Source organism: Pelodiscus sinensis, chromosome 1 (assembly GCF_052426305.1).
Source record: "Pelodiscus sinensis isolate ZL-2025 chromosome 1, ASM5242630v1, whole genome shotgun sequence".
Taxonomy (NCBI): domain Eukaryota; kingdom Metazoa; phylum Chordata; order Testudines; family Trionychidae; genus Pelodiscus; species Pelodiscus sinensis.
Window position 1 is genome coordinate 219,047,562 of NC_143052.1, and position 19,360 is coordinate 219,066,921.

The window sequence follows — 19,360 nt, forward strand, 5'->3', positions numbered from 1 at the left end:
TCAAAAATAACATACATGCTACCTCATTATTTATTTACACTGAACAACTACACACTGTCCATTTAATAAGAAAATTTTAGCACTGTCCATAATTTATTTTCCTTTACAAAGAACTAAGCCTGGAAATTCTAAAAAACCTGGGTGAAATACTGAAACCACTGAAATCAATGAAAAAATATCAATTTCAACGGGGTCAGAATTTCATCCTCAAAATGTAGATAATGTAAGGATCATGACAAGAACCAACTTTAAAGCTATAAGTTTAAGGTTTTGGCACCTTCTGTTCTTTAGATTTGTATCATATTCTGAGCACTACATAAAAAGCCAAAGTCATATTTGAAATCTAGTGAACTGAAAAAAAATTATAAGCAGGTGCAGACACTGCACTTCATCCCTTTTTGCCAGCTTTTCGGGCATGAAATCACATTTCTTCCTCTATTTCAAAATATTTTCTCTTCCCTGATATTCTGTGAATTAGCTACAGAAATAATAGAGAAACTACCTATTTAAGAATCTGAAACTGACTACCAGTATACACCGAAGGTTGTCAAATGTGCAAAGTAAATAAAGAGTGAAAGTAAATAATCACTACGTTTCTCCTCTAATATATCTCATTCAGTTACAGAAATCTTACCCTTTAATAACAACAGTAGGCACAATACTTTTAGGTAGAAGTGTGATGTTTATTTTTTCAGTGTCCATTTAAATATATCTTTCTGCCAATATATTATTAAAATATTAGTGAAATCTAGAGTGTGAGTAGTAGTGAGGGCCAAGAGACCATTCAGTAATTATTTTATATTCAAATAAAAAATGTTTTAGCAATTCACAAAATAAAAACAAATAAAGAACAAAATGAATACATATTTTCCATACTTAATCAAATGGGTCTAGAAGAAAAAAAGCCTTTGGGAGCAACATTAAAAATGTAAAAATAATAAATTCTAATGCTGCTTCTTGGATAGAGTAGATATTTGTATTTCCCCTTTCTAAATCTGTGACTAACATGCCTTTGAGAGACAAAATGGGTTAGTCTCTAAGATGTCACAGGGTTGCGCATTGTTTTTACAACTTCTGTTGGTAACAGAAACATGGTTTTAAGTTACTCAGAGCTTTTCTGTAGGTTAGGAAAGATACTAGAATAAATTGCCTAAAGAGATTGTGGCATCTCCATTAATGGAGATTTTTAAGAGCAGGTTAGACAAACACTTGTCAGGTTGGCCAGGATCAGTGTTTCTCAACCTTTTTTTATAAAGTACCCCATTTAAAAAAATTATAAGTGCCCCCAGTACCTACAGTTTTCAGACACATTTTTTTTCCTACCATTGCAACACATTTGTTTAAACAACCTAGTCATAGCCGGATGGGCAATGAAATTTTTGGGTGTAAAAAGTAAAAAAATAATAAAGCACTGTAAAACTTAAAACAAAAATTCAGTTTTCTCCAAATTTCAGTTGTGTTGACGTACCCCCCAGACTTCTCTCAAGTACCCCTAAGGGTACTCATACCACTGGTTGAGAAACACAGCTCTAGATGGTTGCTGGTCCTGCCATGAGTGCAGGGGGCTGGGCTTGATGACCTCTTGAGATTCCCTCAAGTTCTATGATTCTATCTACTATATTGTGATGGGGCATCTGCCTCACACTGGACCTTAAAGGTGTTAAAACCCAGCCCACAAGAGGGCTGGAGTGGTGGAGCTGTGGAACCAGCATCTGAAGCAGGTATTAGCCAATTGGGGCTTAGCTGAGGGAAGTATAGGTAAAGGTTCTTGGAGGGAAGGATAGACTTGGATTTACTCTTGCTCCAGCTGGGCAGTAGGAGGGACCTAGCTAGAGGCTGCCTGACTTAGAGCAGGTCTTGGGAAAGGCAGGTAGAGCTGGGGAAGCTCTGGCCAGGCAAGCTCCTAGGCTGCAGGGCCTGAAGCAAGGCCTTAGGCTATTAGGGCTGCAGAGGGGCAGTCAGGGTAGGCAAATGCAGCTGGTTCACACCCCCTCCCCAATGATGAGTGGCCATTTCAGACTGCAGTTTGCTCTCTGGCCCTATAGCCTTAGTAAAAGAAGACACTATTCTACAAATGCTCACCCTAAACAGAGGGTGAGAGAGTAAACAACACATGACAGACGTGTAGTCACATCACACAGCACTCAAATACTATAGTGATTAGTGTGGTATAAGAATCTTTAGCAAACAGAAGACAACAATAATAGAGGGGAGAATATTTTGAGATATTCAGTTTAAATATTGTCTATTAATACTGTATACTAATCCTTTATAATTTTTTAAATACTACAAAAATGTTTTAAAATATTTTAGATTACAATCACTTTACCATTATGCAAAACTCTAATGTCTGAATTAAGGGACACATAATAATTTCAGTATATCTTATTATATCAGTTTCTCTTTTCACCATTGAAAATAGCATAAAGAGGAGTTTTACATGAATAAGCATTTAATTTTGATGAGATAGGCATATAAAGTCTTTAATATGCTTTTTTAAAAAAACAGCAGGTTGGAACTCAAATGTAATGAACATAACATTATAATGGGCAGAACAATGTTCATAAAAATGCACTTATTTTACATTTATTAATATGTAACAGAAATGTAAAATATATAAGTAACAGAAGCATGCTTGATGTCAGAACTTTCAGTGATTATGTTTACTGATATCCAATTCATTTCTTGCAGAATTCCTTGTTAAATCCTAATGAAATTCCTGAGAAATGCTGAGCACAGACAACTCCTATTGATTTCAACGGAGTCACAAGCAATAGGTCCTTTTCATTATCAGCATCTTACAGTCTGGTTTTCATAAATGCTAAAACAACTTCAGCTGAATTCAATGGCAGCTACAGGTAGGGACGTTAAATTGTAGGTAACTGACTAATCGAAGAGTCAATGCATTTTGCATTGACTGTTCGACTAGTCGATAGGGTGTCTCCACCTTTGCAGTGTAGAAACAGGCCTAGGGCTGTTGCTACATTTTTAAAGTGAAATCGCTATGTGGAGCTTGTGGTTAGCTGGGAGCTCCACGTGGCGCTGCCACTTCAAAATGCTGGGAGGAGCCTGATGCTGGACTCACACAGCGATGTTTCAAAGCAGCAGTGCTGCATAGAGCCTGGGGGTCTGGCCCCAGGCTCCACGCGGCGCTGCCACTTTGAAGTACTCCCTCCTTTCCCCCCTGCTTGCTGCCTCTTTTGGATAGAGGCAACAAAAGGGGGGGAGGGAGCGACTAGTCGACAAGCTTGTTAACTATCCGATAAGCATTTATTTATCGGATAGTCGACTAGTCCTTCACATCCCTAGCTACAGGTGCTCAGCACATCTGCAACAACAGACACTCATGTACTAGTAAGAACTTATCACACTTACTGCATTTGATTTTTGAGTTAATTTACATATCCACAGAACTTCCCACTTTCCTCAGATAAGATTTATACTTTTTTTTTTAAATCAACTGATCAATATACCATTGACTTACTGAAGTCAGGATGTGCAAAATCTGGAATGTCTATTGAAATGTGTGTGTGTAAAGCTTTTTTTCTGGTTTCATTTACTTTGATTCTACATAAGAACATAAGAACGGCCGTACTGGGTCAGACCAAAGGTCCATCTAGCCCAGTATCCTGTCTACCGACAGTGGCCAGCACCAGGTACCCCAGAGAGGGTTGACCGAAGACAATGATCAAGCGATTTGTCTCCTGCCATCCCTCTCCAGCCTCTGACAAACAGAGGCCAAGGACACCATTTTATCCCCTGGCTAATAGCCTTTTATGGACCTAACCTCCATGAATTTATCCAGCTTCTCTTTAAACTCTATTATAGTCCTAGCCTTCACCGCCTCCTCTGGCAAGGAGTTCCACAGGTTGACAACACGCTGTGTGAAGAAGAACTTCCTTTTATTAGTTTTAAATCTGCTACCCATTAATTTCATTTGGTGTCCTCTAGTTCTTCTATTATGGGAACTAATAAATAACTTTTCTTTATCAGCCCTCTCCACACCACTCATGATTTTATAGACCTCTATCATATCCCCCCTCAGTCTCCTCTTTTCTAAACTGAAAAGTCCCAGTCTCTTTACAGTGAATAACAATAAGCATTTATTTTGTCCTGAAAAACAATAGTGTTCTTTTCCAGGCAAAAATTCCTAATGCTAAAAAAGCAGTGTTGAAGTTAGGAGTTTGAGCACTCAGAATTTGGGACATTCAGTTAAGGTGAAAAGCAAGACTTCCATAATATTAATATATATTATTTTATTTACTTTAATAAATGAGCAAACTGGAATTTGTATTCAACCTCACACATTAGTTTGCAGTACATAGAGTATACATATATGACTTTTAGTTGTTCATAAGATCTATAAACAAGCCAAGTTTGAAGGAACTTAATTGAATAATTTTAAGGTATTAACACTGACATTTTCAAACTGTTTCCATAATTTTTCTTAATTCAAATTTAAGAGTCATGATAGTGTAGGGACGTTTGAGGCACACCAGAGTTCATCCTACCCTGTATATTTCAGATGCCTGAGTGCTCAGGACACCTTGGCGTTGAGCCAAACCTATCCAGGTTTGAAAATGCGACTATGAGTGTGTATGTGTCGTGGGGGTGGCGGAGACTGAATTCTCATTTATGCTAAGTGTAAATGCAATTTATACCACTGATCTAAAGAACCTATTCTGTAGCTAGCGGTTATTACATCTGACAGCACCACACCTTAAGGAGATGGAGCATTATCTGGCTTGCTGGGGGACAAGGTATGGAGCTTTAAGGCTGTGTGTGTGTGTGTGTGTGCGTGTGTGTGTGTGTGTGTGAGCGCGTGAGAGAGAGAGAGAGAGAATTTTTCTCTCATCACCAGATTGGCCAAGATGTAGTGGAGGGTTTTTCACCTTCCTGACGGTGCGTGTGTGTGGGGGGGGGGGGGGTATTTTTTGCATTGAACAAGGAAGGGAGTTAGGCTATGTGTTGCAACTCATTATATAAACATGGGCAGATAGATGTCCAGTGCAGATGCTCCACAGGGAAGGGACTCAGTGACTAGATAAATCCCTCAGTAAAGGATTTAAAGGAAGTGTTTATTAAGGCAGATCGGAGGGTCAGAGAAAGGTTTCATGGACCTATGACTGACATGACCAGAAGCTAACCACCCTTCCTTTATAGCTCACCTTAGCCTCATTCGAGGCAGGGGAGATAGTAAGGTCCCAACCACAGGCTGGCTGGGGACCAGGATGGAAAAAAGTTGGGGCTGGCAAAAGCCTCTGGGTAGATATGAAATGATCATGAGGTACATTTTTAATTAGCTGTGTAGACCCAGAGATCTAATAATAATCTGAGAGGTTTGCCTGTTTTGGCTGGACATAACTTTGATGGCTTCAGTGTTTGACATAATTTTAAATTAAAGATTAATTTGTAGACAGTCCAGGAGAATCCTGGAGGGTTGCCATACCCTATGACCTGATCAAACCACATCCAGTGCCTTGAATGACTGGACAATTGTCCTGAGCAGTTCCGAGCGGGACCTGCAACACTCACCTCCACAACAAGGAACCAGTGACCTCTGGACTGTAAAATATGAGCTGCTTCAGCATAAGCTGAAGAGTTGAGGCTTTTTAATTAGGGACTGCAGTACAGGTTGGCTCTCCCTGGTCTGGCACCCTCAGGATGTGAGCATTCCCAGATGGGGGAATTTGCCAGAGAAGGGGAGGGGCCCTGACACCAGCCCTTCAGCCCACTTCAGTCCCTCCTCACTGCTGCCTCCTTCAGCCTGGCCAGGCTGCTTCCTGACCAGCTCCAGCACCGGTGCCCACTGGGCAGTACGCAGCCCTGGCCCTGCTTCCAGGCAGCAGGCAGCCCCCATCACACTGCAGCCATTGTCCAGACTGCTGCTACGCCACTCAGGATACTGCAGCCCTGTCGCCAACAGGGCTGATGCAACCCCAGCCAGATTTCCCCTCTGGGGCTGACATGGTCCTGGCCTTGCTGCTGGGCAGCAGGCAGTCTTGATAGCACTCCACTGTCTCCTGGCTGCTTCAACATTGCCACTGCCCTGGTTGCTGCGGCCCCGCTGCTATCAGACTCGTTGGGATCCTAGCTGCTGGCCCTCCTGCTCCAGGGCTCTCTCATCCAGGAACATCTGTAGTCATGTTGGATCACAGATGTTCCTGGACCAGAGAGTCCCAGTTTAGGTAAGTGCTACCTTATGCACTGTGGATCAGCACAGGGCGCGATCTGTAACCCGCACTCCTAGGAAACACTGGTACAGTCAGCTACTTGGTAAGGAGTAAGTAAACCTGACTGCTGTCCAGAATCATGAATGTTTCTGCTTAGCTTGTAATTTGTTGTCTTCAATCTCAAAAGAAGGCGGTATATACTCTTCAGTAGACTGATTGTGAATATGTTTTCACACACATCAGATAAAAAATGTGGTATGGTTACCCAGACGAAATATTTATATGTTTACAGTTTGCATAGAACCTAGTCCTTAAAAGAACCAGTCTTCATAATTTAATCAGTTTTTTAATACAATATGCAAATCAAGTTTTCATTATGCCCAAATCAAGAACTCATGATGATTGACTACAGAGATTTCAGTAACTCATTTTTGTCAAGGAGTCTAATTTTACACACCAGATGAATCACATAAAAACAAATAAATAAAAAAAGAGAAAAACCAGTATCTACTCCCCAATTCTGCAAATTTTATTTCAGGACTAATGCACCATTTCACAGGAAATCTTAAACTTACATGTGCAATCAAAAAGCAAATAGAACTAAACAAACCACAACTCTCTTTCTTATGTTTTTGAAATGTATTAAACATCTGGTGAAGAAGGCAGTCCTGTCCAACGAGAGACATGTAATCTGCTCATTGTTAGGTCCAAGCATTTATAAACACCAGCAACTGGCATTGGAAATGGTTAATATTTTAAATCATATTCATTTTCAAAAGCACTGTAATTATCATTAGTTCAGGGATCATTATGTTTGTCCTTTTTTTTTCTACTAGGAAAATAACAAATGTTTGGTTTAGAGAAACATACAATACTTTTAAATGTGAATTTGAATTCTGTATAGTAACAGTAGTTCAAAGTAATGTGGTTGACTAGGCAAAGTCATTTTGTACACATTACATTTCAGGAAAGTTCAAGAAATGAAATGTATGAAATAGATTTTTTTATTAATGTGCTTGCAAAAGGACAATTTTAAATGTGTAGGATTTCAACTTCAAACATTATTCATTTTATTGAATAGCTAGCCAATTAACCCATCATAAGACGGGATTTTCAGGTCTCTCCTCCACGTCGGTCTTCTCTCCTGAGCCTCCGGTCTCTTGTTCCGTCTCCGTCTCAGTCTCCGTCTCCCTCTCTCTCTCTCTCTCTTCCTCCAACTGCTTCCCCCCCGCTCTCTCTCAGCTCTCCTCCCCTTCTTGCCTTTCACTCGGGGGAATGCAGAGTCCAAATGGCCTTTTGGGCTCCAAGCTCCCCGTGCTGCATGAGGAGTGTGGAGCCCAAACGGCCGCTTCTGCCACTTGCTCCCATGTGGTGGCCCGGCTGAGCGGTGCAGAAGTCAGCTGAACGCCATGGTGGGAGGCAAAGGGGGGTGGGGTGGTGACATTCATGGCCAGGGGGCAGGGCCTGGACCCGCTGTCATGCCTCACATCACTGCCCGGCCCCCTCCCCTCCTGCCGTGGTGCTTGGCTGACTTCTGCGCCGCTCAGCCAGGCCGCCACGTGGGAGCAAGCGGCCATTTGGGCCCCGCACTCTCCATGCAGCACGGGCCGCTCGGAGGGAACATCCAGCATTTCAGAAACAGCACTGCCCAGAGGGAACAGCCAGCATTTCAGGCAACAGCGCCCCCCAGAGGGAACAGCCAGCATTTCGACGTTACAGACTCTCAGATGCTGGGCTACTATATTTATGATATGATTACCATACATAGTACATTTGAATAAAAAAACTTGTAAAGCTTCCATTATTCTTTCTGTAAATAACTTGAATTATTTTGTGATTTGTAACAGTAAAAATTGTCTTTGTACTAAAATGACAGTTGAATAGGCAACTCTATTTTAATTTTGTTAGCAAATATTTTTATGAACTCTAATCATAACAATCATGATGTTTTTCCAATGAAAACCAAAAATAATTATTTAAACTTTTCACTCAGCATATTCCAGTGTAAAAAGTAGTGCATTCAACTAATTTATGTGGCAGGATTGCTTATGCAAAATTTGGTATCTGTAGGTAATTGCGAAGTATGCACAAACAAATACACAAACAAACTCTTCAAAATATTCAACAGTTAGAAACCAGAACAGCCTGTAAAACTTCAGCCAGAACAAAAAATAGTCTCTGTCGTTTGGTTTCTGTCCTACCACACTTCTAGTAGGAACAGATACGAAATAGGAGCCACCTCTATAAACAAATGACATTACATTTGCGACAGTTCTTTAAAATACATAAAACTGGCTTCCACCAATCTGGACAACTCATCAGAAAGAGAAATACATCCTCGCAGTAAAGAAAGGCATTGTAGTAACACTGGTAGAAAATGTAATCAGGCACCTCTAAAGTCTAAACCACAAATCAGCTAAGACTTCCTGTTGACAAGTATAGCTTAAACCACCATTAAGAGAGAGAAGCCCCACAATTTAATCCCGTATACCGTATATGACCTCTCCCCACTATACCATAGTCACAGAAGACCTAGTCTTGTTCCCATATCCTTTTCTAACATATAAAAAATATTGTTGCAAGAAACAGTGAGGTATCAGTGTTCCAAATGCCAGCAGTACATTTCATTCACTTCATATGATAACAGTAATGTCTCCCAATCCTTCCTCTGTTTTCCGGCCCCTGCCCCGAAGTCCTGTTCCATGCCTGGCTGCATAGCAGCATCTGGATGGGAGGTGACTGGCTGGTGAGAACAGGAAAAAAATGTGAGGTCCAGACAATCATTATCACCTCTTCCACCACACTTCCTCAGTGTGTCAAATAAGTCTACCGTTAAGGAGTTCTCCCCGACTCTGGCTGCTGCTGAATATTTAGATAGTGATGGGGCAAAGGTTACTTCTATCCCCACTTACAATTAGCCACAGATTGCACTCCATCTTTTTCAGCAGATATCACACCTCTCCTTGTATTCTGCCTGCCATGGAAATGATCTGAGATTCTGCAGAGATAACTTCTATTCTCACAAGAACAGCAATCCCCAAACACAGGGAAATCAAAGCAAGACACGCTGATAGATAATAACCATGAACAAGCTAAGTCAGCAACAGTGTGAACAAAACATTCTAACACTTAAAATGACAGATATATCACAGTAGGGATGTTAAATAGTGGTTAGGAAGCTAATAGAGTAGTTGATAGAATTTTCATCGACTTCTCGATTAGTCAATAAGGAGGTTTGCTGCAGCTCTGCTTTTTAAATGTAGTAAGAGCCAGCAGGTCCAATTTACATTTAATTTTACTACATTTAAAAAGCAGAACTGGAGCGTTTGGGACCAGGCGGGAGTCTGGACTGCTCATGCCATTTTCCCCGCTGTGCCTCTGCCTCCCCCACCCGCTGTGGAGACTGTGCTGGGGGGAACCAGCTTTTAAGCCGGCTCCCCTCCAGCAGTGGCTCCTGCTTCCCACCCTTGCTGCCTCTGATATAGAGACAGCAAGGGGGGAAGGAACTAGTCGAGTCAAGCCTAGGCTTATTGGGTAATTAACTAGTTGCTTACATCCCTATATCACAGCAGGCTTTGAGAAACAGAAAAATAATAGGAACAGGAAGCAACAAACAAGAAGGCAACACACCCTAGTTCTAACACCCCACCACAACTATGCTCCACACATACTGTCAGACTCCAGGGTAAAGCTTTTGACAGAAGGAAAGGTGACTCTCAGCAGCAAGGTCAAACTGTGGTATTCACTACAGGACGAGATAAGTTGGGATTGGTCCTGCCTTGGGCAGGGGACTGGACTTGGTAACCTCCTGAGGTCTCTTCCAGCTCTATGATAAGAATGAACACAACTTTCACAGACTTTAAAAAGGGAGGAGGAAAAAGATCATGGCAAAAGGCAAAGAGGAAGACCAAACAGAAGGAATAGTATGAGAGAGTGAGAGAGAGAGTGAGAAGAGGATTAGAAAAAACCTGACCATCTCAGGAAGAAAAAGATACACGCTGTTATAGTGGAGACACGCAAATGTTACTAGGCAAAGCTGAATTAAGACTAGCATATGGCCCTAATTAGGGAGAGCAGCCTGCTACCTGCATTGGCAGCTGATAGAGTAGGCTCAAATACTCGTAACTTATGTTTTTCATGGTGGAGGGCCTGGGTTTATTCACCACTGGTGACCATGCTATCAGTATGCAAATGGCCATAATCAAAATTCATACACTTCAGGACACTGAAAGCCCTTCCCAACCAAATCTTTTAATAAAGCTACCAATATCTATCATGAACTTCAAACACAGTCATTTTTCAGCTCTTTGCAAAATTAACCTTAGTTGGGCTTTACTGGTGATTTATTCTAGGACCTCACTAAAAAAAATTAAGTTTTGGAATTATAAAACTTAGTTTCTTTGATCCTTGCAGTCTCAGAGCTCTCCTGAGAATTGGCCTGTATTCATCTCTCACAGCAGTCAGAACTCTGCATTTTGCATTCCGTTACAGCCAAATGAATCCCTTCTTAGACTAAAATTGAGTGGCTTGATCTATTCGGCTACATATGAGCAAAAAGCTCTACTTGAGGTGCTCACCTTCCTTTGCTTTTCTGTACTACTTTCCTTTCTGCTCCTTCTGGCAAATCTACCATGCCAGTGTAATCTTCACGAGACATTAAAGCTGTGCTAGCCATGCTGGAAGTATTTAATTTACTTTCTAAATCACAATACAAATTTTTTTTCCTGGAGGTTGGGAAAGGAGGGGAAATGGGTGCGGCAGTTTGAACAATTAATCCCTCCTGTCAATGGAAGCGTGTGCTATAACGTTTTGATCAAGCTCCTGCAGTTTCAACATAGGGCATATTGGGATTCAGAGCAGGCAACTCTATGCAGCAAAATTAGCTATTCATCTCCATTCTTCTGTATATAAATGAGCAAACAAGATACTGTATAGGCAAAGTGTCTGTCTATATAGTCTGTTTAATAATTCTGAATGCAGACCTCTCCAGAGCACAGATGCCCAGAATTAATGATAAATCTATCTCTAGCACTGAGTTATCACCAGTGATAAGTGTTAATCTGGACAACAAAATCTTCCACAAAAACTGGAAAGACAAAGCAATAAAATGATTGCCATTTCCTTGGAAAGATAAAAATGATTTTTTTCCCAATAGGCCAGGTTAGGCATAAATCACTGTTTACTGATCAGAAGAAACTACAGGTTAAAACATCTCTCATCCAGAATTCTCTGGTCCATAAACATCTGTCATCCGGAATTATTTTAGTATGCCGGATGTTCACTTTTCATGTGTGTGGCCTAATTTTCCACGGTCCCATAAAGTTTGTTTACAGCCACCAGTCCTGGCTTTCAGTGTTCTGTGCTGTTATTTAGCTCTAATTCCCCCTCCTCCCCCCCCCCCCCCCCACACACACATGTCCTCTAACAGCCCAGTAAGCAGTGGAAGTGTTGGTAACACTGTTAGACAATATTGACCTTCTGTAGTCTGGAAAATTCTCTCGTTTGGAACTGGTCAGGTCCCAAGGATGCAGGAGAGTATTGAGGTATCTGTACAACCTGTACAAAGCAGATAGGGCTGGATTAGGTGCCTTTATGCATACTTGGATCCCTTAATAAAATTATATTCTAGCTCTCGGTTGTACACTGCCTAGCACAATGGGATGCTGGCACCAAGACTAGGGTCTGAGGCTCTATGGTAATACAAATAAATAAGTAAGTCATGCTTATTGCCTTTCTGGTTTTGCACCTTCCAGAGAGGCACCAAACAAAACACCTGGGGTCTGTCACATAAGGTCCCTTCTCCAGCTGTTAGTTTATTAAGAAGCACTATGTGATTTACGTTTGTGACGATCAGGCTAAAGAAGTGCATCTTGAACCTGGAACAGATAATGGTGAAGTCTGAGGTGGCCCGTGAGAAAGTTCCATCTACTTCACAAACAAGATTTATTCTTGCAGTAGACAGTTCCCTCATGAACTTGGGACTTGTTCCGAAAGCATAAAGTCATCATTTAAGTAACCTGAGCCCAGATCTTTAGCAATGTTGAAGATAAAGACTTTTTTATTTGATGTGATATTCTATAGGGAGCCTGTATAATAAATAGAAATCACGTCTATGTTAGCACATCATCAGGCTAGGTTACTGCGCAGTGGCCTTCTATATCAGTTGAATATACTAGCAGGTTATGCAGCTGTAGTCTCATCGAGAAGTAATGGAGATGTGTATTTCTGAGGCCAGGTTGGGACCCAGCCTCCTAGCCATACGGATGTGAGAGAATGCATGTGGATACTTCTATGTGAAAGTTTACCATCCACAAGGACTTCTGGAGAACTTTACTGCTGACTCTCTTGACTAAATGTAAGTCCATATCTTTGACCAGTGAAAACTACACTGTAGCTGCTGAGTCCTAGAAAAGTTTTCTTCTGACAAGAATAACATTCTCTGTGCTGCATTTTAGCCTCTAAATCCTCAGCTATTTAAATGTTAATTTCAGTAGAAAACACTACACTGCAAAAACTTCTCTCCCTGAGGAGAGGATGAGAGAACAAACACATGACAGATGTTAGTCATGTTTCTTGAGGACTACTGGAAGTCACTCAGATACTATGGGCTTGACTGGTATAATAACCTACCTGCTATAACAAATACATCACTATAACAAACTTGGCAGAAGCTGTGGTTAGCGTAAAGGTCTAACACATATTTACTGAAATGTTCCTCCTAAGCTAAGTAGTCAAGGTGTTACTTTTTGAGATCAAGATAAGAAATCCAGATACACTTCCAGTATGAGTAACATACTGATTAGTATGTATTTGTATCTTCAACTGGGCAGGATAAACTTTTTAGATGTTTATGGTCATGTCACCCTGATGTTATATATTTGGCTAGTATATTAAAAATCATGATATATCAGATATGGAAAGTTTATGGAAATTTTAGTGTTTCAAATACCCTTAGCTCTTGACTTCCAAAGTTGTAGTTAGACTAAGCATACAGACTAGTAAGTCATATACATTGTATAAAACCCCGTAACTATAGAGGAGAAAAATAAAACTCTCTAAATGTTTACCTGCCTGACAGCAGCAGTCTGTGAATTTATAGATTCTCTTTAATGCAGCTAGTTAGGACCTACAATGCACTTTAGATAAATAACAGTTAATGATTGCTATTTCCTTTACTTCTGTGCAAATGGTCTACTGATTTGCTCGTGCTTACCAAAGGCAGCGACTAATTAAACACTGGAGGGAAAATATAGATCTAATACAATTTGCTTTCATTCTGGGTACTTCTAACTTAAGAAATTCTGAAAGAATAATACATGATATCAATAGGTTGCCAATTGAGACACAGAGGCACGGAAATGAAGGTTCAGAATAAGCCCAATTCACTGACAGTGTCTACCTCTGTAACTGAGGTAACAAATATTTCTTATAAGTATATGAACCCTTCTCAGCCCAGTTGTTGGTACCCACTGAAGTCTGTCACTGAACAATCACAGCAGGTGAGCTGCTATGCTGTATGTAACAAATGAATGCAAGAAGTACAGCTCAATCGGGTTGCTGACAGTGTAGTATAAATATATTTTGTAAGCTTCAGTGACACCATAGGATATGAAGTGTCTTTTCAGTATTCTAAGTGTGTTTACGTGTTCTTAATCAAGTCCTGACAGGACATGTATAAAATGGGATCTTATCAAGGTAAGAATCCTCTATTTCCCAAGCTGACTAGTAATAAAAGTGAATATTCATATATGGTGGAAAAGTGGAATTTTACTACGCAAAAAATACTTTTTATTTTTAATTCACCAGATACTTCTGAAGTCAATTTTCTACCATATGAGATTAAAAACAATCTGGGGCTTGGAATATATAGTGTAAGAGCATACTAACACAATGAGGATTTGTGAAACTTATCTTAGAAACTTGGGGGACTTAAATTTATGATGATCTTGCAATTATTCTGTACACAGAACTTTCAGTGAAACCAGTGGCAATGCCACATGCAGAACATGCAGTTACAGGACATGACACTATAACTATATAATATAGAAACCACCATTTCCTAGTATTTAATAATGCAGCCATTTAACTGCAAACATGAACATTCACAATGACAACTTTCCTGGGCAAAATCCAAAGACTATGTAATTAAAATAGCAATATTTTTCAAACTGAATTTAGAAATTACTCTCTAATTTGTAGGTAACATTGACAATTTTTCCTATAGCTTTTCTACAGGTTGAACCTCTCGTCTGGCACTTTCAGGACCTGACCAGTGCCAAATGAGAGAATTTACCAGACCATGGGAGGCCAATATTGTCTAGCAGAATTACCAACAGTTCCACTGCCTACTGGGATCTGAGAAGGCATTTAGGGATAAGTTAGAGCTAAATAACAGCACAGAACACTGAAAGCCAGGACTGGTGGCTGTAAACACACTTTATGAGACCACGGGAAACGTGGCTTCACCCATGATAAGTGGACATCTGTCTAACTAAATTCATGCCAAACCATGGATGTTGCCAGACCAGACAGTGCTGGATTAGAGAGGTTCAACCTGCAGCAGATACATGAGAACACATGATCAAGAAGATAAAACATATTTTGTGAATTATTCTGTTTAAAACTTTTTAAAAATATATTAAGAAAACATGAAGATTTCATGCTTAAGTACACCAGATTTGGGAAATGAAAAAGTTAAGGCTGGACACTAGGGTAGCCAGATGGTTGAAACAAAAATACTGAACCCCCCCCCCCCCCCAAAAAAAAAAAAGAAAAGGATTCCAAGTCTTAAGCACACAAAAAAAAATTGCAGGTCCCTTTTAAGAGTGAGTGCAGGGATAGGAACAGGGGAGAAGTTGTGCACTAAGACCCATGGGAAGCATTGCTTCCCCTTGGTCTGCAGCCATTTTGTGCCGGCAGCCTTGCGGAACCAGGTAAGCATGGGGGCTGGGGGTGTTGGGAGTCGGGGGGAGCTTAGGGGAGGGGACTCAGTGGGAGGCCGGGTGCTGAGTATTTGTAGGATTGCCAGGTGCCCGGCAGTTTTGCCTCTTGGCCGGGGGAAAAAAAATCAGAAAATACCGGACATTTTAGGTGTCTGGTATTCTCTGAATTTTTTTACTGGACAGGAGGCGAAAATACCGGACTGTCCGGGTGAATACCAGACACCTGGCAACCCTACACACAAACATGTGAAGTCTGCCCCTTTTACAAAAAACCTAAATGCATGTTATTTATCAAATATTGCAGTATCTCTTTTTTCCCCCTCCTACAACCTCATGTAAGGCACTATATGGTATTCTGGTTTTGCCAGATGCACAACCCAGGTAAGTTTTTCTATAAAAATACATATATATAATTCTTACACTTTGTAATATAAATTAAGTACAGCAACACAGTGCATTAGTGAAATTTTTTTATTATTTACAGACAAACTAAGTATGCACCTAAATTTAGTTTTGTAATCAAATGCCTCAATTTATGAATTGCTCTTTAGAAAAACAATGTTTCTTCTGTGTGTGTGCACATAAATCAATCAATTCCTTGAATTGCACCCTAAGGAAGGGCATATTCCTAGTTGAAAATAAACAGTATTGTATAGGTCTATATAACTAAATTACAAATACATATATTCCTCAGAGGAAAAAAATGTATTGCATATACGTTCTAAGTAGATTTGACCATAGCTCAAGCTTTTCCAAAACATCTGCTTATTTTTATCAGTTTCCTTTTTTGGATGCCTAATTTAATATGTCTTAAAAGAGACATTTGCAGAAAGCCCTAAGTATCCACCTCTGAAAACTATGACTCTTTTAAGGTGTTTCATGCTGGTACCTAAATCAGTACTCACTTTTAAAAATCCTGCCCATGTTGAAAACATAAAATGAAAGAAAAAAAATGATAAGACATGACACACATGCAACATGCAAAATTGAAGAAAAATTATGATACAATATAACACTTGATTGAAAAATGTGTGAATATAGATTTAAAGACAGTGTTGTAATGCATAAGCACAAGGAAGCAGAGTTAAGGTTGTATGGGAAACCTCAGTGTTGTTATTTTTTTATTTTTGTGTGCAGATCTGTGTAATCTTAATGATTCCAGACATCTCAAATGTGTACATCAGGTGTCTTACAAGATAAACACTTACTTTCATTATGTAATAAGATAAGCCCTATCTCATTCACCACTTAAGTTAGATACACATTTGTTTATAGCACTTTATGACCTTCATATTATGTTCGTCTATATAATTTGTATACCCAGAGAGCAGTCTGTGTGTATTCAGACAGCAATTTTCAAACAGTGACAGCATAGTCACATGAAAACCAGTTTTCATCAGAAAAAGGACTTTTTCAGTGACAGATTTTTTTCTTGCATATTACAACTTTCCATCCCCAGCTTTTTCAGCACTAACTCTGGTTTAAAAAACAAACACTTTAAAAATACACTATGGGGAAAATATATTTGTTTTCACAATAATCAGTCTCACAAAAAGCAAATAGTTGAGTCACGTTTGCTCCAACACTGAAAAAAAAAACGGTTTGGAATTTGGCAGAGAAAAAGTTCAGAAAATTTCAGTGTGAAATTTGAATGTTTTGGAGAGTTATGACTAACTGAAATGGAGTTCAACACGAAAACAGCCATGCAATTTTAAATACAGGGGCCTTTGCCAGTCCTTCTATATCCACCTTTGGCAGAGGGGCAGCTGAGAATTATGGCATCAAGTAAATCCACTTTCAAACATATTAGTTTTTAAACCTGTTTAAAAATGCTTCTCAAGTATGGGCTTAAAATTTATGAAACCTTTATTTAGTCAAAACTCCATTTCAGCTTATATTTTGAATTAGACATAAAATTGCAAGCAATTCCACATAGGAAGAAATTTGAAAATCCTTAACTGTAGCTCAGTAAAAAGGTCACTAAAAAAACACGTGTTGCTAGGTAATAATCTATTATAATTTTGTTTGGATAATTTCAGACTGATGTCTTGCCTTCATTCTAAAAGTAGTTTTTGTTTCTTTTTTTTGCATGGAAAAATATTAACTCCAACTCCAAAAGATACCTTTTATCAGATGAGCTTCAATACCAACTCAGAAGATACAAAAAATACACGTTTCAAATGTAAGCATCCTGCCTTATTTTATCAAGATTAACGATGATTTTAATTGCTGGATGATTTATGCAGTCTATTAAGCATCTAGTATAACTGAAACTTACGTACACTTGCAAGAGATTTTCATGTGATATGTAGAAAATGAGGCAGTGATCTCGCGAATACTTACACATGCTTCCAGTATAAATAGCATAAAAGCACCCCATCAAATTACTAGGATTATTAATGTGCTTATAGCTAAGCATGTGCATAAATGTTCCCAACTTTGGACTCTAATGTGATACTGAAAGGATTTCTGCTCACATTAGCAAACTTACAAATATAACTGCTTTATTAGAGGAGTAAGAAGAGGAAGGCCAGTGAAAACTTCACAAAGCCAAGAACAGGTTTTGTCTATTATTTCTAATTAAAAAGCAAAATTAAAGTGTAACATCTATAGTTATGGGTCACAGCTACAGTTTTGAACCTTAATCTATAATTACTCAGATACAATTAAGAGAACAGATTGTGAAAGCTGAAGTGGTTGGTCAAATGATGAAAGTACGGAGGAGAAGAAAAGAGAAAAATCAATTGCTAGGGGTCATTAAACAACTGCGGTGGTACAGCTCATATGGAAAGCAGTAAAATATCATAACAAACGCTCTCCTGCCAGATTTGCCACTGGTATAAATCAGTGTAGCGTCACTGAAGTCAATGAAGCCAGGGGGAGTTACACCACCAGTAAATCTACACCTTTATTTGTTAAATGCCAGTGCATGTCATTCATTCTTAATAAAGCTATTTCTACAATGTGAATTCAAGATCACATGACCATAGGCCATACAAGAGAGTTAAAAGTTTTCTTGTATTAATTTTTAGCTTTTATTTACCAACTGCTCTGGCATGAACTATTAAATAATGAATAACATATCTGAAGGAGATATGTAGTCGCAGTAACTTAGTACATAAAAGACTAGCATAAGGTGCATGCTTCAAAACCAATAAAGTTCATGTTGGGGAAACGTTGGATTTACGTAGAGGGAATATACAGAAGCCTGTTGGTGAGCATTTCAGCCTAACCACAGTCTGACATACCTGCAAGTATCTGTCTTGTCACAAACCAGCTCTACAAGCCAAATACACAGAGAAACCATGTAATCCCAGTTCATCCACAAATTCAATTCACATGCTAATGGACTCAATCGTGATATGGGCTAGTGGGGACTCTACCTACTTAATAACCACTGAAGGTGCTAACAGCTCCATGAGTGGTATCCTTCCTGTTTTAGGAATCTACCCATTGACTTTGATTTTTATCAGCTTAGGTTTAAGTACCCATTCTCCAGATACTTAATGATGCTCTGTCTCCCACCTCCCTCCCTTTTTCTTTCTCTCCCCGCTCCCCTTCCCCTCTCCTATTATTTCAAGTTTTCAAACCCCCTGCTCATAACTCCGGTCATCTGAAGAAGTGGGCTGTGCCCACGAAAGCTCATGATCCCATCTACATGTTTCGTTAGTCTATAAAGTGCTACCAGACCATTTGTTGTTTTTTCTGGGATCATCTAGTTTATTAACACTTCCTTGCAGGGAGACTGGAGTACACAGGCATTCTGGAAGAACATTTTGTGGTGGAATCTGAAGAAAAGAGTGGAGAAATTGTTCACATAGAACACTATAAGGGAAGCACAGGAAAAAGAGAGAACATAAAAGGGGTGAAATGGTTGTGCCTTTGGCAGGATGAAGGGGATCTACTGAAAGCAAGAAGAAATAAAAGCAGAGAGATAAACAAGCACAAGGCTTTTATTAAAGGTCAGGAAAAGGAGGGGAAATGGACTAAAGGTGAGAAGATGACAAAGAAGGCTTTATATAATAGGTACGGACAGGCACACGTACGTATTATTAAGTTTATCAGAGTTAGGTAAACTTAAAATGCTGATTAATTCTACAAAATTATGGGAAAATATTAAGTTGATTAAAGAGTTGCATAAATTCTCTAAGAGTCAACTGCTTGTAAAACCATAAAAACTAAATTTACAAACCCACATTGTTCCATGCTTCAGAATGAGGATTAGAGTTTCTCCCTATCTACCAA

General features: G+C 39.5%; 1 protein-coding gene and 1 long non-coding RNA gene across 3 annotated transcripts in view; one reads left to right on the forward strand and one right to left on the reverse strand.

The window, feature by feature from the left end:
• The window catches only part of FRMPD4 (FERM and PDZ domain containing 4), a 440,511-nt gene that overhangs the window by 112,823 nt on the left and 308,328 nt on the right, over positions 1 to 19,360 (reverse strand). The gene's annotated exons all lie outside the window — the stretch shown is intronic.
• LOC142827012 (uncharacterized) lies at positions 1,647 to 18,995 on the forward strand. Its single transcript, XR_012901352.2, has 4 exons — positions 1,647 to 1,721; positions 2,692 to 2,858; positions 17,235 to 17,297; positions 18,856 to 18,995. It is a non-coding gene; the product is annotated as an uncharacterized LOC142827012 (long non-coding RNA).